The sequence below is a fragment of the Fringilla coelebs genome (genome assembly GCF_963513975.1).
Source record: "Fringilla coelebs genome assembly, chromosome: 15".
NCBI classification, from domain to species: domain Eukaryota; kingdom Metazoa; phylum Chordata; class Aves; order Passeriformes; family Fringillidae; genus Fringilla; species Fringilla coelebs.
In genome coordinates, this window is record NC_140041.1 from 14257750 (window position 1) to 14282444 (window position 24695).

The following is a 24695-nucleotide window of genomic DNA, read 5'->3' on the forward strand; positions in this document are numbered from 1 at the left end:
TTCAGTATTGTGTATTGGTACAAATGGGACAAACCAAAGATGTGTGGCCAGGAACACCACCAGCTGTGCAGCCACATAGGCTAAAATCAAACGGACATAGAGGCAACATCAGTCATGGCTATAAAAGGTTATAAAATGACTTAAAACACACTGGAAGTAAGAGGAAGGCAGAAGTCCGTCAGGAAGAAAGGGAAGCAAATAAATGGACTAGAAGAGAAGACAGAAATACAAAATGCCATTATTTTGCACTGCTCTTCACAGAAAGGTTAATAACTGTGTCAGATCTGTAACAGTGTTCCCTGTAAGAGGGCTTACAAGCAAAGGCAAGAACAAGATAAGGAGTATTTAGGTAACTGTGATATATTTGGGTCAATGTGGCCTTATGAAATGTACCCACTGAATTATTTACAACTCTCAGAAGCTTGTGGAGAATAGGGCAATTGTCAGAATTCTGGAGGAAGGCAAACATAGTACCTGTCATCACAGAGGACACTACAAGGGAAACAGAGATTTGTAAATACCCAAGAAGATACAGAGCAAATTACCTGTGAGCACATACCTGTGAGCAGCACAAAGTAACTGACATGCTTTAAGCCCAGAATAATCTGATTTCTTTTTCTGATTGTGTGACTAATACCCAAGAGAGGAGGAAAGCAAAAGCACTTTGTAGCCAGGAGTGTGATGCTCACGTGAACATCAAGCTCTCATACCTGAGAGGAAGCTCAGACTTGTGACTGTCAAAGTTCTTGATCAGTGGATCATAAATTTCTTTTAGCAGAGCTTCATCTGCCCAGGTAGCAAGGATTTCACTGTGCAACAACTACCACTGGGTGTACACTTGGCTTTAACAAAGTCTTAAAAGAAGTATATTAATGTTTTACTCAGATGCTATTGGACATTTTAGCCATGGGCTGTGAAAAGTATCTGCCTTAATAATTTTGATCAGTTGTTTGAATGATGGACCAAAAAGTACAATTCTCATGTGGGTGAGCCCCAGTCATTAAAGGTGAAACCCAGTTGCACATATGGAATTGTTGTGTAGGGACCACTGCTTCAGGTGAGCTCAGGACCCTGAGCTGAGGGGTGGCTGCTGTGACATGGAGTTCCCTAAGGATGTGGACAGCTTTGGAGAGAAGCAACAAAACCAGAAGTCTGGTACCTCTGTTATTAATCTGGAGTCTACTGTACTGAGGAAATGCTGCAGCTTTACTGAGGGCAGGTCATGTGGGGAAGGGGACAGTACTGGTACATTCAGGACTATTTCAGAGCAGCTTCCTAAAAATGGAGTCGTGGCCTCTTGTAACCAGACTCAAAACAGGTAGACAGTTGCCTTCATAACAGAACCAAAATTTCACAGTCTGTATGACGTGGAGCAATTCATACCCTGGTAAATCCAGTTACATTCCTGATTTAGAAAAACACTGAAGCATCTGCTTAAGTTTTTGTCTGACAGGTTTTAACAGGTGCTAAAAGCTCTGCCCTGAATGAATTACTTTGCTGAATCGAGACCCAATCAAGCATATGCTTGTGTTAGGAGAAGGATATATGCAGTGCATAAGTTCTCTGAAGGGGGGAGGAATATACATTAGGGTATTTTTAAATGTCTATTTTTATGTATGCTTTCTCTCAATGCCAATTGCATAGACTGCAGAACCATCCTCTTTGCTCTCTCTCCAGCATCCCTTTCCCCAGTGCATTAACTATGAAAGAACTTTGCCGTGGGCCATAGCCTGTATTGCAGGGGAGCATCACATGCTGAAAACTTACCTAACATCCTGCAGAAATGTGATGGGTGGGTGGAGGATGGGGAGCTAGAGGTAAGCCTTTAAAAAGTTTTCCTAAAGATAATTCTTTTTAACCACTCCTCAGGCTTTTGCATAAGGATTGCAGAGTAGGCATTCCAGCAGCTTAGACGAGCCCTGGATTTATGCTCTGTAATAAATGTATCCATAGGGTGCTGCGTTGTTGTAATGATAGCAAATGACAGTAAAATTAGGAGAATTAATAATGACCCAGCTGGAATAATTTAGCACTGTGATAAGTAAACTCTAACCTAATACTCAGCGTTCTGGCAGAACTATTTACAAAGCACATTGAATGCAGGAGTCTGAGGGGAATCTTCTATAGAAAACAAAGTGAAACCCTAATCACAAACAAATGCCATAGCATGTCATTAAGAGGATTAAGTGGCTTGAAATTGATGTCTAAGGCATTTTGGTTGATTGTTGCTAAAAATACCACATGCTTGACAATTATCTTCTGTTTGCCATCCTCTCTCCTGCTAGTAGTCTGTCATGCAGTATTATTCTTGTTTTCCACCCTGCCTCCTACCAGGTCTTTATCTGTGAGGTTTGCAGCTTTGTGCCAGTGCTGATCTGGAATTCACAGTCTGATGTGTTGGCACTGGTTGGTGCCAGACCATTAATACCTTGATAGCAAGGGAGAGGCCAGGTTCAGCAAACACTGGGCTGAAACCAAAGTGGAACAGCACAAAACTTCTGGAGTTAGCTTTTTAAATAAAAATGCTTGGGGTTTAGTTTGAAATACTGTATCTTCCCTAAGAAATATTTGTTACGTTAGAGTTAACAAAGTTCTTAAATTTAAATTTCAGTGAAACATTTTACAAATAAATGAGCTTTATATAGACTTGAACTCATAACAGCTTTCTGAATAATTAGTATTTCTGAAACTTTGACCTTGGTCTAAGTAACACATTTTTAAAGGTAGAAAAATTTCTTACTCTGCTCTGCTTAGTGATTCTGAGCTATTACCTCATTGGTCTGTGCTTTGCTGAGAGGAAGAAGCTGCAGATGTATTTAGGCAAGTCAGATATTTCTGAGGGAAAGCCTGGAAAGTAGCATCGTTGTGTGTGAGTGAGTGTCACCATATGGATCATTTCCGAGCTGCTCAGGCTGTCAGTGGAGGGAGTGTTGCACCAAACTCCCGATACACGGCAGGAGCTGTGGCTGCTTCCAGGGCTGTTGGATGTGTGTGAGCTGACTGCAGCCCTGAGCAGAGCAGGCAGCAGGGAAGGCTCCAGCTCTGATTTAAATCCAGGAGTTAGTGGGGAGCCTTGCACCCCATGCCAGTGGCCGTGGGAATTGTGCACGTGGAGCCCCTGGGATGTCCTGGATGTGGGCATGGACCAGCTCCAGCTCCAACCTGATTGAACATCCTCACTTGAAATATCACCCCATGTCACTCTGGGGGAACTGAATTATCCTGTCAGAAAACGTGTCTTCAGCAGCACTGGTTGGGTGTGAGCAGATTCTGCTGGCTTTTCCACTTTTGTGCCTTGTGTTCATGCAGTGCTGGGTTATACTGAGCTGTGCTGCTTTTGTAGTCAGGGAAAATTGGCACTGAGAGATACTGGCACGTGTGCCCTGTTGGCAAGAGGATCAATGTCCTACATAATTTGAGAAAAGACAGAAGTTTCTTGGAGTGTGAGAGCTACACATGGACAAAGAAACCTCAGGTTTTCAATTAGAAGTTTTGGGGTTTGATTTTTCTTTCCCCTGTATCAGTTTTATAATAATAATTATATCAACAACAACAATACTAATAAAAATAACTGTCCTGAATGCAGCCATGTGAGATGGCAGTGTGAGATGCAGATATTTAAAGACTGAGGTCCAAACATTCCATCTTTCTGGGCTGCAGGCAGCTGCAGAGTTGCAGGGAAAAAACCAAGGCCAGCAAAGTTTTAAACTGTGGTTCAACCCATTCCTTCTCACTTAAGATGAGATGCCAAATCCACTGACCTACTGCTTCTCTTTCATGGATGCTTCTGCCCTTCCTTGGCAATATAATTACAGCATGGTTGGGAGTTCAGACTGTAATCTGGGTGTAATCACCCTCTATTGAGGACGCCTGAATAAATAAATATTGATTGAAATCCTAGTTACTGTCTCCATGAGCTCTGCCTGAGGGCTGCCTGCTCAGGTTAACCTGTGCACTCTGCAGACCTCAGCCAAAGAGGGTTTTTACTCACAGGGAAGATGAAAGTGGCACAAGTCCATCCTGGCTCCTGCTGCTAGCCATGGTGCTGCAGCTCTTCAGTGATCTTGCACCTGCTGGGAAAGTCACATCTTTAAGGAGTGTAAGCAGGAGGGGAAGGTGTTTGCTTGGTGAGACATTGCCAAATGGAATTAGGATTTGTGTCTAGACAGCAATCAAAATTAGCCTTTCATCCTACATCAAGGTAATATACAAATTGTTCTGTAAGCATTAGTAAGCTAATTGTATTACTTTGAGGATGCATGCATAAATAAGCATTGAATATATTTGCTGTCTTGCAGATGGAACTGAAGCTAAAATACCAGCAAAGCTGGAGACTCCTCACTACTGGTTTTTCTTAACCCTGCTCTTCTGGCTGTGAGGTGGACTGGTTTGGGTCACTGTTTCCCTTTTCTGTTGATTTAACCCAGTGTAATTCTACATTCAGTGAGCATTTAGATGACCAGGTGAGATGCAATCTTCATAAATTATTAAGACCATTGGAAGTCCCTCACACTGCACAAAGAATTCTGGCTGCAGAGCAGTAAAGGAGCTTGCTCTGAGTCACAACTGGCATTTTTATAAAGGAAAAAAAAAATCTTGTGAAAAAACTAAATGTAACAGACTATAAATGAAAGAAATGTAGTTGTATATCAGAGCAATCTATTAAACACACAACCTGCTGAGAGATGCTACAGTATCGCTCATTCCTCTGTAAGTCAGTACATAAACTTGTTTTTAATTTTTTTGGCAGACTTATGAAGCCAATTATCCTGGTAATAAATATTCAGTTTTAATGGGCAAGTAAATAATTAATGTTATTGCCTTTGCAAATTTAGCTTTTCACTTATAAATTAACATAATTAAAATAGTAATGTTTCAGTATGCATTTTACCAGCCAAAATCTAAATCAAGCAATTAAACTGTAGGTTTTTCACATCAAATGAGTTGAGTTTATAATGATACAAACTGTGGGCATAAATCTGCTTTTCATGGTCAGATTCATTATAGAAACATGAAGAAAAATTATTCTGCAGTAGATGTAATCAAGTATATTATTTGAAAAATCATTAATATATACTTTAACTACTTCTTGTTGTCCTTTCACAGTGAAATAGGAAGGGAAAGCACATTTCCCATGAGTCTCTGGCCCAGCAATAATTGCCTGTGTATAATTGTAATGGCCAGTGTACAATGGCTGTCAGTGCACAGTGGCTGTCACATCTCTTTGGATTGATTGGAAAACCACAATGCACAGTATGGATCTGAAAGGGAAAAAAATTACTCTGCAGCCATTAACTTTAAAAACTCCAGCCTGAGTTACACAGACTGCAAATTTGATCATACACTTTTCCTCCTCTACTTATTGTTTTATATTTTTTGTGAGGAGTGTGTGCTGTCCTCGTGTCGGTGTTCCAGCTTGGTGAGCAATCAGAGCAGAAAGGCTTTTCTTGATAAGAGGAGATGAGTTAGTAGGAATGTGCAACTATTTCTACTCTGACTGCAGCTCAGAGCTGGTGAAATTCAGCCCTTTGGGTAGTTGATCCCCCGGAGCAGAGTGTGAGGCTGTAACTTCAAGCTGGCTCAAGGGTTCAGGAGGTTGCATCAAAATTTCTGAATTTTCTTGTGAGAGGCAGTGAAGCTCTATGGCTTCTGAAAATTAGAAGCTTCAGGGACATCAGACTGTAGGAACTTGAGCCTTTCTCATTTTGTTTTTAAACTGGGAATGTCACAAGAGCATTTCAGTTTGTATGACTGGTGTCAGTTTTTGACTCTTAAAAGACTACATTTTGTTAGAAATGGGAAAAGCTCAGAGATGACTCTGACATTCATCTATAGACAAGGCCACACACAGATGAAAACTTGAAGTCTGAACATTTGCTCAGAGAAGTCCTGAAAGCTTGTAGTGGGAACCCAGAGCTATAGTAATTTCTGGTCTTGCAGTCTCCACAGATTATAATTTATCATGGGCTGAGCAGTCTATTTATAGCTCCGCAAAATGTTTCTAAGAGCAGCATTTTGCAAGCTGCCAAAGGTTTGCAGATTTGTAATGAGAAGAATTCCTCGATGCACAGGCTTGCCCACATCCAAAGCTGCTCATTGACATTTCTACAGGCTGTGATTTCATAGTCCTTTCGTGTCCCAGAACCCAGGGGGCAAATTTATCCCTGCAAAGGCCCACTGAAGTCACACCAAAGATAAATTCAAGTCAATGAATTTTATTTTAGTGGTGTTCAAACCATTTGCAGTGCTATGCAGATGGGCAGCTGTAGGCTTTTTGCAGTATCCAATTGTTTAAGCTTTAGTGGACTAAAAAAAACTTACTTTTGAGCTGAATTTGTGCTAGTTGGTTTAAATGCACGCAGAACTGCAGGTGTGGTTTGGACAACAATATTGTCTGGAGTTTTAGAAGCACTTTAAAAAGAAGAAAAGCACCCTAGACTCTCATATATGATATTTCTAGGTCCATATTTCCAATGGTATTTTAATTGGACACAATTATGTGCTGGTGAGGTGAGCTGTGGGTGGGAGAGCAGCGATGCAAGCACCTGATGGCACAGGCAGTCCTCCTGTAAGCACTGACTCTGTGTGTCAGTGTGCACCTGCAGGAAATACAAATTGCTATCAATGAAAAGGCCAATTTCAATCTCAAATGCTTCCCTGTTAGAAGTAGTTTTAATCTGTATTGAATTATTGTGCTTTAGCCATGTCTAGATTTCGATGGGGTTGAGGTGCCCTGTATGGTTTCCTTGCCAGTGGTGGCTAAATGAGTTTTTTCATGTCATGCCAAGCTCTGCCTGGGTTTGATGCCATATTTCTGGCTGGGTCTGGCCCTGGAGTCAGCAGGGCCATGTCTGACAAGAATCCAGCCTATTTTGTAACAAGGGTATTCTAAACTCCTGACGTTTGATGGTCCCCTTTTAGCCGTTTTGGTTTTCAGCACAAATCAAAGATTGCTCTGAGGCACCTGAGCACTGAAGGCAGTTCAGGCACTGCTGTTCAGGCTGGCTCTGCTGGGAACTGTTATTTTTGCTCCTTTCTTGAGGACTTACAGCACTTTAAGGCAGAGTTTCCCTACAGAAGCACTGTGACACACTGCCTTATTTTATAGGTGAATTAGAGTATTGCAGGTATTTGCTGACTTTGTTGAAATCCAGCAAGCCTTCTCTCTCTGAGAGCAGGCAGCAGGAGGTGTTTGCATGGGTGAACTGGAGATCTCTCCCATGTGGAGGCTGAAGGGGTTTGTGTGTGTGTGTTTGGAGAGGAGGGAGAACATTAAGAGAGTTGTGGTTTGCAATTGCAGGTGCATTGTAGTGGAACTCCAGCTTCTGGGCCTTGCTTTTGTTTCTTTTTAACTCGCATCCGCTTCTCCAAACTCATGACACTGTTCCTAGAAAGCTTCAGCATCCTCCCACAGCCCCAGAAAATAAAAGCACTGACTTTGCCATACCAATGAGTTGAGGATGACTCTGCCATCCTGAATTTGGAAATGAAGCTTTTTCGTGAGCTGCAGACCAAGGCAATGTTGATGCTGTGCACTTGGATCTGGAGAAACTTGTTTCAAATTTGTGATGAAGGGAGCTGCTTGAACCAGTAACTGTGAAAGGGAGACCTGTAGCTTAACTGTGTCACTGAGATGGGTGATGGGATTGTTTCCTTGTTAGATTCCCATTTCAGGTTAGAGCAAGAGGAAATCCACTTAGATCTTGTTCCATCAGTGAAGGTTGTATCACACAGCTGCTTCTGGTACAAACCTGTCAGCTCTTGTTGGGAGAAGTGGCTTCATTTCATTACTCGATTATTTTGATGATCTGTCTGGTTAAATGGAAGCTGGTTGCTACTCACCACTGAAGTGAGTTCAGAATTGCTTTCTTCCCCCCACAAATGTGCTTCCAACCCTTTGAAAGCATTATTTGACAAGGACATATGCATTGCAGTAACTTCATCATTGCTTTCAATTGAACTGGCAGGAGAAACAATCATCTGCTGAAAGAGCTTCAGTACAAGGGCAGATGTAAGCATCTAAGGGGCCCAAGAGATCTTATTTTATAGTCTAAGCAGACTGTAATAGTAGGAGTAATAATAATAAAAACACTTAATAGAGTAATGCAGCTTTGGCAGCTGGAGAGTTAGACAGTAACCTGCAACTTAATGCTTTTGAACTTGGGAAGCAGCTTTGGTTAAAACCAAATGCCTGCTGAAGAAAGGAGTTTATATTATTTCAAATTGTGAGTATTTCCATGGCATTTCTTGGGTTCATCTTCAGAAAGTATTTACTTATGTGCAACAGCAGCAAAACCTGTTCAGTGTCATAGCATTTTCTTACACAGCAAGATATTAATTACACTCTTGAACCTGGTAATGTAACATTGATGCTATTATGATGGGAATAGTTCCTTCAACAAGGGTGATTATTTCCTTTTTCCTGGATACCATTAGTTTGTACTTGGATAACAAAAATCAATGCTGATCTTCAGCAGCATCACAGTATTCTATTGTATTAATCTCAGTCAACACAGTCTTCACTTTATTATTGCCTGCATTCTTTAATAGACTCGTTTCCCATCACACCACCAGCCCCCACCAAATTTCTGATGCTGGGTGTTACCACTTGAATTGCAGCTCTCCTGTTTCACTATTTGTTTTGTTGGCAGGGAAGGGGGAAAAAAAAGCTTCCAAACAGCTGAGTGCCAGTAGTGCTGATGACTTCTGTTTTATTTATGTTTTGCACTGAGCCATGGTGAATGATAAAGTGTGTCTGGGACACGGCTGTGGGCAACACTCTTAAGTGTTATAGTTGGAAATCTGCCAGAGTTGCATTGCTACCAATTTTTTACCACTAGCCTTCTGGAAGGAAGGATTCAAAGTCTCATTTTATTCCCTTCTTCACCTGTGTCACCTTTGCAGTAAATTAATGTGACATCTTCAGCCGAGATGGAGCTGACGTGGTGAGCTGTTGCTCCCACAGCTTCCCCTGGGTCAGGAGCATCCTTTGGGATAACAGAGAGCTTGGCTTGGAGCTGGAGCCTGTGGTGGGGTTGTGCTGATGCTGTCCTGGAGCTCAGCAGGAAACTCTGAGTTTGATCCTGAGGAAAAAGCGAAAAACAGCAGTTGTTCCCTGCTCAGCTGTGTGGGGACTCGTGTCCGAGGCTGTAATTAGCAGATATACCTGCTAATGAATTGGTGTAATCCCCTGCTGTGTTCAGAGTCTGCTGGGGGATCTCTTTTCCTGCCTTTGCAGAGGCAGGTGACCTTGCTAAATACTTAGCAGTAAAAATGTGTTTTCCCTTGCCTGTTTCACAGCCTTTCTTCTGGCTCTGCTGGTGGAGCTCTTCTTGATTAATTGGAAATACTTACTCAAGTTTAGTTTCAGGGAAGGAGGGAAGTTAGAAGGATATACATGAACATGTTCCATATGTGTCAGATACATCTATGTGAATGCACACACATACGGAATTCTGATTTCTTAATGGCCACACTAGCAATAAAAACAAAAGAAATTTAATATTTAAGCAAGGAGTTATGTTTTCAATTATTTTTCAGTCACCAGCCACTTGAAATATTTAATCTTTTCTCCACCCAGCTAATTTATTCAATTGCAATTAGGTAGATTGTAATTAATATTTGATGAGACAAACTAATACTAATTTGAATATCTACTACGCTGTAATATTTGCTCACAGATGTGTTGTTTAGCTTCTAGCTAAGTCTTTTTTGCCCTTGCTGAAGTTGCAGATGCTCATCAGTGTTGCCACAAGGCCCAAGCTGCACCTTCAGCTTATGACACACAGATCTCAGGATGAGTGTGCTGGGCCAGAGGAGGGTCCAGCCCAGCCAGCTCCTGTCCTCACCCCGACAGGGATCAATAGTTGATGCCTAGAGACAAGAATTAAGAACAGGCCAAAGGTACAGCAAGGCTTCCTGAGAGACAGAAAGTCTCCCAGACTTCATTGATTTGTGGCCTGGAAACATCCCAAGATAGAAATGGTGTCTTCAAATTTAATATTTGAGCTTATTTGTTACGTCTAAAGTATATAGTTATTTTGTATAATTCATGCTTTCCATCAGCAAAGGACTGAGATTCCTCCAAGGGAAATACTCTCTTTTTACTGGAAAAATGTCTTGTCTGCCTTTTCTGATTAATGAGAACATCCATATGCTGGCTTTTGTGAGTGGAAGACGGATCTGATACCACTTAACTATGTTAACTGAATGTAAAAATCTGAAGTGGTGGGATAATGAAAGTAATTTGCAGTTTGTCGGCGTGTTCCCTCTGATCAAAGAGAGTGGGGGAGCACAGCAACTGAGAAACAACACAAGGAGAGTCTGGGATTTCCAGGACATGGGGCATTTTTTGGAAGTTCAGACTTGGTTTGGTTTCAGGTGGGAACAGTGCCAGCTCCTACAGCAGGTGCAGGCTTAAATGGATGATTTCTGTGTCAGGGATCATATGGATTTGGGTTGGAAAGGATCATAAAGACCGCCCAGTCCCACCTCCTGCCATGGGCAGGGACACCTTCCACTATCCCAGGTTGCTCCAAGCCCTGTTCAGCCTGGCCTTGGACACTTCCAGGGATGGAAGCCACAGCTTCTCTGGGCACTGTGTTCTCACTCTGCAGCTGTGGGATGCTCCTGGGGCCCCGGGCTTGGCAAGAGCCGCCCAAAGCCAAGGAGCTACAAGAAACATCTTGGCAGCTCTGTGGTGAGATCTCTGAGGCTCTGAGAGGGAAACCAGCTGGACACTGACCATCAGGTCAGGACTGACCTACTGAATGTGAAGGGGTCTTCCTGCAAAAGTGTACGGGTTTGGGCAACACAAGTCACATACCTTTTTTTTTATTTAATTATATTTTTTCTTTTTTTTTTCCCTTTTATGGTTTTGAGCCAACAAAATTACAGCTCATGAGGGTTTCCATGCATTTATCTTCCTTAGCTTTTTACTTTATTGCTGACTAGGATGGTCCCTGGCCTGGCTCCCTGCCTCTGTATTGTGTGATACACATCAGCAGAGTGTGGAGGAAACACACTGCCTTCAGACTGGAGCATCTCTACTTTGCTGCTCCCTGGAAACCTGGCCATTGATTTAATTTCATTAAGTTGTCCCATCTCAGTTGTATCATGAGAGATGGGAATTGTGCACACTCACTGCATTTTGTGATGAATAAAGTTGTTTTCACCTCCACATCCACACCTCCCGTTACTACTTCTTCACATTGCTAGATATTCTTTGGCAAACTGTGCTAAACAGGAGCATTCAGACCCCCACCTTTCCCAGCCTGGCCCAGGCCCCTGCACTCAGGTTGCAGTGATGCTCTGGTCCTGTTGCTGTTACTTCCTCTACTCAGCTGATGCTCTGGTTAATGCCCAGAAATGTAGCACTGGTTTTCTTTAGTGACTATTCTATGTTAGAATTTACGAGTAGAAATGAAAAAGTAATTGTAGCTGTGGTCTCCAGAGATAAAATCCCTTAAAAGCAGTAGAATTAGGTCTTACTGCTGCCTGCAGGTCAAACTAGTGCAGCATCAGCCATTCTTGTGCCCATAAGTCACTCAGCAGCCATTTCAGCTGGCAGTCTGATTTTTCATGGTTGACCTGGAAGAAGACAGGAACTGAAGGTCCACTTTTGTCCTTCATATCTGAGTTCTGGTAGGAACTCTGCCTCAGAGAGACAGGAGTTCTGCAAATGTGTACAATAATCACAGGGCTGAGGTCTGCCACCCTGACTGCTGTTGTGGGTGTCCTGCAAGTTGTTGTGAAGCCTTTAGTTGTGTACAGAACATATGAGGCCCAGGTCTGACCTCTTGGAAGCTTTGAGCACTTCTAGCAGTGACAGTGGGCTAGAAAATGTGGTGTTGCTGAGCCCCCAGCTCCCAGGAAACCCCAGGACATCTCCTAGTCTCTGACAATTGCGTTGGAGGCAGAACTTTGGGAACTGCGACGTGTTGGGCTGGCAGTCACGACTTCCCATCTGCTGTGAGCTCCTAAGCTTTGAATTTCTTGAGAAAGAGCCATTTTATTGTGCAGAGTATTAAGACTGAGGTGATGTGTCTGCTTTTAATATGAAAGTCCTGTTATTCTTCAGAAATGCCATAATGAATTAAAATATTCCCTATGGAGAAGTGCATTACTTACTTTTGTGTTACAATATTGGACTGGAATAAAAAGCAGCCAGGCTGTCATTCATTTCCTGGTCTAGGGACACTATAAAAGTACTGTAAAGCAAGAATAGCTTTGCACCACATTTCTTGAATTCAGTGATTGCCCTCTGAAGGTGCCACACATGATGGATTGTCACAGACTCTCTGTCCTGCCTTGACATTTCATTCCTATCCAATGTTGTCTTGTGTTCTGCTCTGAATCTGCCAAACAACTGACCCTAGAATTTAATGCCACACCTTCTTTTCTTTTCTTTTTCTGAGCAGCATCCTCTGCAGCTGAGGCTCTGAAATACTGGAGGACACTGCATCTTCCTCAGGGACACGGGCAAGGGAGAGCTGGAGTCTCTGGGGGGCTCAGACAGGAATTGTGGTTGGTGGTCACCTGAGGAACTTACCTTCACCCCAATGTTGCTCTGAAACCGGTCGTGTCCAACAGTCAGGTTTGGTAAGGTATGTATTTCTTCCCCTGCTCTTGTATTTGTGCTCTTTTCTGAATATCTGCATGTGGGGAAAGCAGAGCATTAGCAGCCTTTGAGTTTATTGCTGTATTCATGCCATGCTCATACTGTGTCTGTAAATAAGCTTTGCTCTCCCTGAATTTAGAAAGCGTTCACCAGGAGTGAAGTGTTTTTATTGTCTTGGGCTTGAGGGGGTGTCTGCTCGTGTGAAGTTCTTTATTGAACAAAATGCTCGCTGATGGTTGTGTGTTGCTGCTCGTGATGGATACTTGGTGATAGGAGTCAGTGTTTTGAAAATCCCACTTGTTGTGTTTCACTAATGACTGTAATTCTGTGGGTCAGAGATGAGGAAAACAAAAGGAGATGAAGTAGCCCATTTGTAATTCAGCCCTGTGCTTCCCTTTGTGCTTTGTATATTCTCACTGTGTGCAAAGGATGGAAATACCACTACCAATTTCCTGTATAATTGTATTTCACCTTTGTTGTGTAGCACTTAAAATTTTTGTCCGTGTTCTCATACTCATACTTAAAATTTTTGTGAGTGTTCTCATACTCACACAAACGTTGCCCTGGCTGTGCTGGAACTGTAGCAAGGCAATATGCAACCATTTTCTAAAAAGAAGCTGAAGGCCAGGATGTATTGTTGATGAAGATCATGCTTGATGAGATTTTAGGGTAATACAGTCTGTACTGCTTCTTTTACCTAGGTCAAGTTATTTCTGTGAAGGCAAAGTTTTCTGAGTAAAAAACAAAACAGATTTAAAGCAATGGTTCCAAGATCTCAGTAGGGTGGTATCAGATGATATTATCCTTTTTCATTTAGCACATGGGTATTGACTTCCTTCATATGACTGAACCAGCACTATAATCTTGTTGAGAAAAGTACAGCAGCAATATAACACCTGTGCTTGGTGTCAGTGGAGGAGCAGGGAAAAGAAGTCAAGACTTTCTTAAAAGCCTCTAAAATAAATCACAATGCAGGTGAGTGTATATTACTTCTGCTTTTGATCTGGTTGCACTTGTCATGTTAGCTCTGGAAATTGTGGGCTCTAACTCTTAGGCTCCAGCAGAGCTCTGCCAGTGTCTGGCGATTGCAGGGAAAAGTTGGTTGGAACAGCTTAAATTGGGTGCTTAACTTTTAAATGTTGAGGGTCAAGAAAGGTCTGTTCCAACCACAGCATGTGCTGTTAATTTGTACAGGAATTTCAAGCAAACAACACGGTTGCCAGGGCAAGGTTCCCATCATTACTGCACAGCACAGCTCTGCTTGTCTGCCTGCTCTGGTTTCTGCAAGAAGAGCTTGTTAGACATTGCTCCTGCCTTTATTATCCTCTTCACTTCTGTTTATTTCCAAGCTACTGCTCTTGTGATTATAACACTTAAAAGGGAAGGTTGTAGGAGAGGTATTTCGTAATCAAGAGAGCTTCTTGAGTCTCGCAGAGAAAAATTTGGCACTGTAAGAATATAGAAATCACAGCAGTTTTGTTTATTCCTTGTTTGGGTTTGAGATTTCTGAGTTGAAATATGTAAATCTTCCTTGCAATGAGTATGTGAGTTTTGCTGGCTACCTGGGTTGTCCCAGGGTGTGTGAGGATCTGCTCCAGAGATGTTGGCTGTTGGTGTGACTGTGCTGCTGCTCCTGCTTTGGATAGAGGGGCAGGAAATGAGTTCCCCTGTCATTCCTGAGCCAATCCAAGTCTCACTCTAGGTCTATATAAATGATTTGTGTGAAATTTTTGTTGAGGCATTAAACTCTATGTTGGACTTGGATTATACTTTAGCATTTTACTTCATTAAAATCCGATTTAAAACTTGGTTCTTATTTAAATCTCACACTTATGGAAACTTCATCTTTAAGAAGAACATTGCACTTTGAGAAGGTTGTGCTAAGCTGTAAAGAATTGGCCAAACTGTTGTGACTCACTTGAGTAGATGAGGCCTTTCCTTATTGATTCTCTTCATCTTGGGGACTCGTGAAAACCAGAGTACTTGACTGCTATCAACTTTATCTGTTCCCACAACGCCCTTGTAAGACAGAAGTGCTGCTTATCCCCATTTTGTAAATGGTGAATAAGAAACAGAGTCACTTCTAGGTCACTTTCAAGTGTCAAACATCTGTCCCTGATTTTCAGGCAGTCTTAGTGCACAAGCTGCAGCTGGAGGCACACAGCCCTGGCTGAGCACAAGATTCAGTCATGGATCTTTCTGAGGTCGCTGCTCCCACCTAATCCAGTTTCTTCCATGTGTCCTGCTCTCCCAAGTAGAGAGGGTTTTAATTAACTGATTACAGTAACACTTAATGACATCAGGACTGAAGGTTTCCCTCCCTATCTCTACTGAAAACTGAAACATCTGTTCAAATAATGTGAGCTGAATTCATCTTTGCAGCAGGGTGTTTGCTCACATGAGACGAACAGATTCCCTTTTAGCAACACTTATGAAATTGTGCTGATGGTAATCTTATTGCACGAGGAATTAGTTTAAATGGATCTGCAGATAATGTGCAGAGAAGTAGTTTTTTCTTTTTGAAATTGCTCATTTTTAGAGTCGTAGAATCTGGTTAGTAAAATGCTCGGTTCGGCTGAAAAGGCACATTTAATAAATATGTAAGAGAAATTTTTAAGTAGCCATTAAACATAGTTAATAAATTTTATCCTGCAAGTAGAATTGGAAAAAAACCTGTTCATTTAATGTGTTTTATGGCTCTCATAGCAATTAATTGTCTTCATTACATGAACATAAATCCTCAATGTAATTCACCTTTTTCAGATTAATTGCTATGGAAATTTTCCCTTTGCTTTGTTTAGACTAGTAATATTATTTCTCTTTTCTAAAAGCTGAATCTCAACATCCCATTTTTTTTACCTTTTCCAGATGTTCTGTAAATCAGTTCCAGTTTAAAAAATCTCTTTGTGCTCCAGGCCAGTGCAGGGGTGTTGTTGCAGCTGTGATGCTCTGATCAGGTGAAGCAGAGACTTCAAGCCCTGCTTGACCTGCAGCAGAGTAGTGGGCAGGTCTCCCTCTCTCCTTCATTGCATTATATGGTCTGATAAAAACTTATTAATTCTTTCTTCAAATTTTTCTTGTTTCTTACATGATTTCATTAATTAAATCAGGAAAAAAACCCTGATTTTTTATGCTTGTGGGTTTGGCTCTCACAGAGAGACCCTAATGCAACTTTTCAGTGTCTTTGCTGAGGGGTACAGGTGGCTGTGTCTGAACATTTGTCAGTAAAATTGTCTTCCAACATTATTGTGGAAAAATTTTGGTCGGAATATCACAGGATTGCTGCTTGAATTCCCAAAATTTAATTAAAAGCTGTATTTTGATTAAAGCCTTTATTCCCCTGCATTGAATTTGCACACCAAACAGGACAAGAGGACGGCATGCAGGATTGTGTTTTACACACGTTTTTTTATCAGTGAGCAGGCTGAGCTTGTTTGCATGAGTAACATTTATGCAAATGTTTTCTAATGTTCCTCTGGACAGTTTTGCCAGGGTGAGGATATAAGACAGCTATTATATTTGCATTTTTTTGTTGCAAGATCAGCAGACTGGCTGTTAAGGTATCAATTCCCTTGATGACGCCACTTCTGCAGCCCCATTCACTCAGCTTCTCCTCACAGGGCTTTTATTGAATCCATCAACCTGACACATATCAAAGCACAATTTCTGATAACAAATATCTTGTTGTAAAATGAATTAAAGAGGTGATAGCAGCAGCAGAACCGAGTTGAATTTCTGAAAGAAAATAAGAAACTCCAATACTAACATGAGATTCTTAAGATACCAGTCACAGAACAGAAATATAATAGTCCTTTACCTGTTCTCCTGAAGTGCTGAGAAGTCAGTGGGTCTGTCTGAAGTCATTCAAATGGCCTTGCTCCTGGGCTGGCAGCTTGTGCCTCTGCCTTCTACCCTCTGATGTTTGTAGTGCTGCTTCAGAGAGTGTGATGAAGTTGGGGTTTGTTTTCTTCTGGAAAGGAGCAGCAACCTCCTTGTAGTAACTCCACACTCCAGTTGTGCAGAGACCTGGACACTGAGGAGAGGGAAAAGCTGGCTCTGAGTGCAGCCCACCTTCTTTCTCTCAGAAGACATTTGGAGCCCCTTGTCCTCTGCAGAGCTGCTGCTTGGCAGCCCATGGGCTGTGTTTTAGGCAGAGTCCAGCCAGGGTGGAAAAGAACCCGTGTTTCTTTGGGCTGCAGGTGTTTTGAAATTAGCTGGCTCAAAACCTTGGTCTGAGAACAGATTTTCTCTATCTCCTTGCAGCCTTCTCCTATCTGTTTTGCTCTCTTCATCCTGCTTTTCTCTTCCCTTTGATTTTGCATCTCCCAGAGGAGATGCAGCTTCTGGCAGGGCTGCCTTTGCACTGGTGCTGCTCTCACTCTGCCCAGGCTCATTTACCTCTGATTTTGGCTAGCATGCCTTGTAAAATACTAGCTAATAATAATCATGCTTTTTTCTCTGTGGCAGGCCTGCTTTCTGGATAAGTATCCACTGCAGTTTGCAGCCTAGCAGAGAGGAAGAGGAGGGCAGCCAACAGCTGATGTGGAAAATTAATTATGGACTGCCATCCTCCTGCCATGTAGTTAAGGCAGTTGTGCATTGCAAGCTTTGCATCCAGCTGTGCATTTCCTTCCTCACATAGTGGGAATGCTGCCAGAGCAAAGCTTAGTGGAGAATGTCTCTTATGGGACTGATCATTCAGGATGCTCTGGAGCCTTTACTGCCCTGCTTTCAGCTGTGACACCACCCAAGGAGGAATATTTTACCTTTTGTTGGAGGAATGTTTAGCTTAATTGTGCATCTAAGTTGATAAGGATTTGTGTGTGTGGTGGGGAAGTCACCCATGTCCCCTCTGCAGTCAGGGAACAACATTTTTGTGTTCCAGTGCAGAGGTGTCCTGGTAACATTCAGGTTTAGAGGAGCTGCATATTTTTATATTTTTATCCTTCAGGATGATATATTTACTTCATAATGATCCTCAAATGCTGTCCATGGAAGGGGGGAGTTGGACAGGCACCAGGCAGCCCTGGGAATGCAATTACCCAAAGGAGCAGCTCTGTCCCTGGACAGCCTCTGTCTTAATGATCACAGAGGCATTTGCTGGAAGCCCCAGCACCGTGGGCAGTTCAGGAGCTGTTCTGGTCTCATAACTGAAGACTGGCTCCCACTACCTTGTCCCAGTCTAAGTGCCAGAGAAGCCTTCCTTGGGGAGCCCTTTGGGACATATGAAGGAATCTGAAAGAGGGAGGGTTTTTGAAAGCCCTGCCAAATTTTAAGTGGCTATTTGGGGCTGAGCTAAAGAAAGGAGCACTTGGTGTAACTTTCCTCGATGAAGCCTTTGTTTAGTTCAGAGGGTATTGAAGGGTGTGATGGAAACAGCCTTGCAAAGCCACAACAGAAACAGGTGTCAGGTGTTATGGAGATGCTTCTATCTATAACAGTGTTTCTTCAGGCCAAGAAAACCCTTTTGGCTGCTTAGGTTTTCAGTACCAGAAGTCTCCACTTTGTACGTTTTTATTACAAAATTCATTGTCACAGTTGCTGACTGATTTAATGGTTAACTGAGGGGTGATCTCTGAGAAATACCAAGGATTTTGTGAAGGGCCAAATTGCTGCCTGGTGGAAGTCACTGACTCAAATCACAATGGTGTGAGCCTCATCCTCTTCCAGAGCTCGGCCTTCTGATTGACATCAATTCTACTTTCTTTCTAGTGCTGTCATGCTGATTTTTTGCAGCCAGGGGACTGTATTTGGAAGCACAAACCCATTGCACAGGTTTAGATGTGCTGCAAATAATTGTGAATGTCTAATGAAGGGAAGCTAAAACATACTGAAAATGTTTGGAAATAAGAGGGAATGTGTGCAGCCAAGCGTTAGCTGTGAATGGAGAGTTCTTGCTGGCATCATTTAATGGGAACTTTCCAGCTCCTAGTTCTGTGGTGAATATGTAGATAACAGCAAAACCAAAAAGGCAGGGTTGCTGTAGGGGAATGGAAGGAGCCTTTCACCTCTGGGGTAAAAGGGGCAGTGAAGTTGAGCAGCATTGCTGTTTATGGCTGACACCCCCTCAGTCTTTGCCTTCCAGTTACTGGGAAGGGGCCAGCAGAGACCCCACAGCACTGCCCTCCTCTGAACAAAGTTGTGTCTTGCTCCTTCACAACACCAAACACCATCTGTTTTTTACTCCTGACTGTCCAGGAAAAAACAGTGAGAATTTTTTTTACCTTTTTTTATTTTTTTTTCCTCTCTCTCTGTTAGTTGGGGTAAGGTAGTTGCCTTTATATCTCTCCAGACAAACTCAATGCCTTTGACATGAGTGGCCAGATGCCTTTTTGTCCACCTCAGGAAGTGGTCCCTGACCTTTGTGGAGATTCCCCTCTTCCTTTCTTCCCAGTGCTGCTCTACTTTCCAGTCTCAATGCTGTGTTAGAAAGAACACTTCAGTTTTGTGTTAGATGTTGTATAAAGACTTGGGTTTGAGCAACCATCAAGTTGATGTGCACTCAGGCTGTGCTGTGATGCCATCACCCATGTGGATGGAGAAGGTGAAAATCAGAGCATTCTGAATGGAAAAGCACCATGAGCATTAGGACTGTGCCATTTCTCTGGAAATCCTCATGCCTCTGTCAGGTATTGGAGGTTGTCAGCTTCTCTCTTTCTGCCCAGTCATATTCTGGTGGGTCTGCACCAGCATGCTGGGAATAAGAGTGTAATAAAGAGGAAGAGGAAATATAAATATAATAAAGATAATACAAGACTTTTTCTACAAACCCTTTTGCATGTAATGTGTTAGACTGGGTGGGAGAGGTGGTGCTTGAGTGGCACTGTGGGGTAACAACTCCCAAAGTGTCCTTGAGTTTGTGACTGAAGTGGGGAGGTTGTGAGTCCTTCTCTGCACTATTGTGCTGCCCCACCAAAATACAGAGGATCACTGCAAGTTTCCCCTTGGAATGCTCTTAAAGGGGGACAAAACAACAACAAAAAAGAAAGTCTTTCTCCTTAGGAATGCTTGTTGGCACCTGTCCTTGGCTCAGGAGCACAGGGGGTGGGCAGCCCTGCACTCTGCTTGCTTTCTGTCTGGGAGGAATTTCTAGTTGTTAATGATTAATTCAAACGTTTCTTGTCATGAGTACAGTCTGCAGAGAGTGATAAATCTGTGGTGGGTTAGAGGTGGAGGTTGCTCAGTGCTGACAATTAGTTTGAGCCACAGGCTTTGCTTTCATTGGCATTTTCACAGAATTAACCTGGACCTTGTCAATTAAAATCCAGACACATTTTGATGAGGGACATCTTCTTCTAATGATAATTGTAATAATATCACTTTTCTTCATTTAAAACCTGTCAGGCAGGCCATGTTTCCTGGAAAATAACTGCCCAATTTTCACATTGCCTAAATAACTAGGAAGTATCTTTCAGTTTTTTTGAGCTGACACTTCATCACCAATAACCAAAAGCATATGAGGCCAGAGCTGTTAATCTTGGAACACTTACCAACTTCAGTCAAGGTAATTTGACTTTATCTGCTAAAATAAGCAGGTTTATTAGCCTTCACTTTGGAGGCTAATAAACATTTGATAATTGCCTCAAGTCGTTGATGGGGATTTATCCTATTTAGTCTTCTATTTGACAGTGTAGCTCCAGAGCATGTCCTAGGCAGTGATCCATTTCTGCAGCTCATGTGTTCATTAGGTGGAGGAGGAAAGGTTGATTAAGGAACTTGTCTGAGTTGCACAAGTCTGCAGTAGAAGCAACCCTGGAAATCCTCTGTCCTTGTGTATTAAATGCAGTGGGTTTTTATGTGTCTGTAAATACATTTAGAATCTCTCTCACGCCACAAAAATGACTATTTAATAGTTGCAATAGGATGGTATGTCAGGTTTCAATTAGAAACCTATTGTGGTTTTATTTTAGCATAGCATGAAAAATAAAAAAGTGAAAATCGTGTTTAGTTTTGCATGGAGAAATACTTTCCATTTCTCTGAATGGTGGTTCATGAGTGAAATCCTTCACAAATAGCCAGAGTAGGGAAGCAAAAAACTTTATTATGTAGAACTATCTAGACCTTGCAGTGTGTCTGATCTGAGCTTGACCATGTGGGTGGAAAATGCTGCACTTCTTTATTAAAACTTGCTTCTCCTCTGGTCCTTCTCTGAGAAGTGTAGAAGAAGGAACTCTGAATAGTTATGAGCACCTCTAGGTGATGCCATAATATAAGTAACAATGACCCACTTTATATCTATACCAGCTGAAAACTGTCATCAGTTGTTTGTAACAAAACTCTTTTGTTTGTTTTGTTGTTTGTTCCAAACTCAGGGTGTAGCAAGGACTCTGAGCAGGAGATGCAGGCACAAAGTACTGCACTGAAGAGGGACTGAGGAATGATAACTGAGACTAAATGGGCTTGGGCTGCTGTGCCTCTATTCTAGAAGTTTATAGTTATGCTTTCAGTCAATGCACAGAGGAATCCACCTCCTCTGTGGCAGAGCTTTTCTTTTCCCTTTGCAGTGTGAACTGGCAAGTCTGTAATCTGCATTCTGGGGAATATGGAAATCACATTTACAACAGCATAGCTTGAAGGCTGTAAATGTTATCAGATATTTTTCCAGTGAGCCTTCATCAACTGAGCTGTGTATCTCACTGCTCTCATATTTTTAAGAGTGCATTAGGGGTGATCAATAAAACCTGACCTACCTTTGCAAGTTAAATAGGCCTGATTTTAAATGGCCAGACTTAAAGAGATTAAGATTTGCTAACAGTGATTTAAAGTGCAGGTAAGGTCCATTTACATGCCATTTCTTTTCCACTTTTGAGGTTTGAATTGCAGAGGAAAACGGGTCATGTTGGACATTAAAGCATGGAAGTGGAAGCTGATGCCCTGTTGAACATGTCTTTATGTGGGGACTGCCTTCCCACCCTGCATTTCACTGTGTCTTACTGAAAACATAATGTCATTCAGGGCTGTGGAACACACCTAACTGTGCAGAGTGAAGGCTCCCTGAACTCGGACTATAAACAGAATTTCTTGTTTGGTGCTTTTGGGACATGCCCAAGGAAGAAAAAAGAATGTGCAATAAACAAACAGACACAACATAATAAAAATATGTATCTGCTGTTTAACCCTTGGAGTACATTGTGGAAGTGGAGGTGGAAGAGCAGCACTTCCCTGCAATGCAGGTCTGGCTGGGCATGAGGAAAGGATGCATTGGTGCTGTAGAGCTTTTATTTTCCCACCTCATGATTTTAAGCATTTAATTTAAAAACCTGAAAGCCATGTGGAATGGTCTTGTGTCATGAAAGACAGGTTTGGTTACACAAATGAAGAATTTCATTGCCTCTAAAGTTAGTCTGTAAGGTGTGATAATAAGCAGGTCACTGAGTCAAAGGTGCTGAAATAAAACCTCCTGCCATGAATGCTGCATCCTGCAGACGTTATCCCTGTTACAAAGAACTGATGAGAACAGTTAAAATATTTTTGTGGCACTTGTTTGTCATAACCACCCAATTATTGGTCCTCTGGGCTAGTTCTGCTTACTGTGGTAGGTAGTGTGGTGCCTCTGGAGATTCCAGCTGAGATTGGCTGTAGTACCTGCATTTCCTGATGGGGTGTCTCAGTTTCACACAATGTGCCAGCTGCTCTTCCTCTCCCCTGCACGGTTCATGCTGAGAGCAGGAGGAGTGTGGGCTCAGTGAGAGCCATCAGAAGGTGCTCAGGTGTCTCCATGGTTCCACGTGGAGCTTGTGTGCATGAGTTTTGGCTTTAGGCTTGTGTGCATGCATGCTCACACTCTGTTGGACTAGTTATTAGTAAAATTATCAATAATTTTGTCCCTGAATGGTTTTATCTGTCTCTATGGCCCTAGTTTGAGCCCTGCTATGCTCAGTGCTGGGGACTGAGGTTGTACATGACAGTCCTTGGCCCAGGGAGCTTCTGTGTGAAAAATCTGAGTGCAGTGGGAGGAGGAGGCACGGATTGCCAGGCAGGGTGGAGGCGACAGATGGAGCACAGCGGTGCAGATGAAGGATGTGCTGAGCTTCGTGTGTTGTGGGGCATCAATGATCAAAACTCCTCTTTGTTGTGGTGCCTGTACAAGGCTCACAGCAATCAGGGATTTGGTTTGCTGAGACTAACTCCTGCCTTGTTAACTACTACCTCTTGATTATTTCTGTCTATATCCATCTGCTGCCTCTTTGCTGTTAGATCTGCAAATTCCTTAGGGTTCACACAGCTTTTTCTTTCAGTGTTTGTGCACTACCAAATTCCATGGGGTTCTGGCCCAGGGTTAATGCTGGAAGCTGTTATCAGTGGCATTTGCACATGAAAAATAAGGCATTAGGAAAACAATTATTTTCATGTCCTGATTATCTTTATTTGCATTCCAACATCCTCTGAATCTTTGAAACTCAAAACATTATTTAAATGAAAGATACGTGATTATAATTATTGTCGTAATGTTCTGTAACCACAAATAGGTCAGCGCAGGAAATGAAATTTTTTTGGTGTGTGGTTGTTTTTATATATATATATATATATATATATATATACACACACACAGACATCTGTATTTGTCTGGCAGGTAGATTTTATCTTACAGCCTCTGGCTGTTGCTTTCCTAGGTGCTTATTCATATTTAATTGAGCTCCCCCATGTATTTGCATACATAAATACACACTTGTTTTTAGCACCTGTCTGCATCCTTTAATTCTAGATGGACCCTGAGGCTGCTGGCTGTGGGCTTTGTGCAGCCCCAGCTAGCTGGGTGTTGCATGTTGCTCCTCTTTCCCAAGCCCTGAGCCCGTGTCACACTGACCTGCCAGCTGAAGTTTCCCCTGCTGGCACCACGCCACAGCCAAGTGCTTTCAGCGAGTTCTCAGCTATAATCCTGAGCTGATTTCTGGGATGCAATTCACTGCCACGGTTATCATATCAAAAGGGGAGTGATTTACATTTCCTGCACGTCTCCTTGTTGCCAGCCCCGGAGGATGCTGCAGAGAGAAAGTTAAGGCAATTTGATAAAATAACGAAAATGAGCCTATTTACAGCATCTTACGCTGTGGAGGAATTTGATACAAAGTTGGCATTAAGTACAAATTTAGGCTGTGCACTGAGATTATTTTGGGGACTTTCTTTGGCTCCCAGGGAAAAAATAGGGAGATTGTTCCTGAAGACTGAATGCGTGGAGAGCTGTGTACTTGGCTTTGTGTGCTGCAAAATAAATCTTTATCTTGATTTCTTATTGTGTTGCCCCTTAAAGTCTCTCTCTTCTTCTGATATTCAACCAGAGCAGTGTCTGCATAACGTGTTATCTTTGGGTTTTATCTGACCCCCTCAGCCCTCTGCAGTTTCCTCCCTGAAAAGGCATTGAGCAATCACAGCAGCATCATTTGTACAAAGTGAAACACTTGATGCTGAGGTATTTTAAGCACGTTCCTACTGGAAATGCCATAGGAATGGCAGGACTGCAGCGTTTGCTGCTGCTGTGCATTCAGCTGCCTGTATTTGTATGCAGGAGCACACACAGTGGTGGCTTCACATTCATTTCCTGTGTATCAATTACTTATTAGTAATCCACAAGCCCAATTAAGGAGCTGGAGGTGGGAGGTAATGCTGAGAGTGTGACCATGCCTCTCCTGTTGGAGTCTGGAGAGGGAAGGGATGTATCTGGTGCAGGTGACAACTGGTGCTGTTATCTCTGAGACAGATTCCTGTGGTCTTGTCTAACTTTGGCTTAATTTCCTATTTTTTTATGAGCTTTTTTCTTGGCTGTATTGACTGTGCTGTGATGAGGGGATATGTAAAAGGGGTACTTAGGGAGAACAGGGCAAAGCACTCTTACTGCGCCTTATCTTTGTCATTTGAGGTTTTGGTATTGTGTACTTGCAACTGCAAATGCAAAAATATGTGCCATAAGTTTCATAACCTTTCCAGAACTGGCAGCAACTCCTCTGCAGGGTTTGTAGTCCCAGGTCAGGGGTTTTTTTTTAGGAATTGGTGAGTAGAGGTCAAAAAATTCAGCTTCAGACTGTTCAGGACAGGATATGCTCTGCCTCTCATTTCACTTCCCTTTTCTTCTTTGCAT

The 24695-nt window shown here is 42.4% G+C and overlaps 1 protein-coding gene across 7 annotated transcripts in view; it reads left to right on the forward strand.

The window, feature by feature from the left end:
- Positions 1-24695, forward strand: part of SGCD (sarcoglycan delta) — a 306126-nt gene that overhangs the window by 100550 nt on the left and 180881 nt on the right. For all 7 annotated transcript variants that reach the window (XM_084215999.1, XM_084216005.1, XM_084216006.1 and 4 more), the window contains one exon: positions 12420-12605. The gene's annotated coding sequence lies outside the window, so the exon portion shown is untranslated. The remainder of the gene's footprint in view (positions 1-12419; positions 12606-24695) is intronic.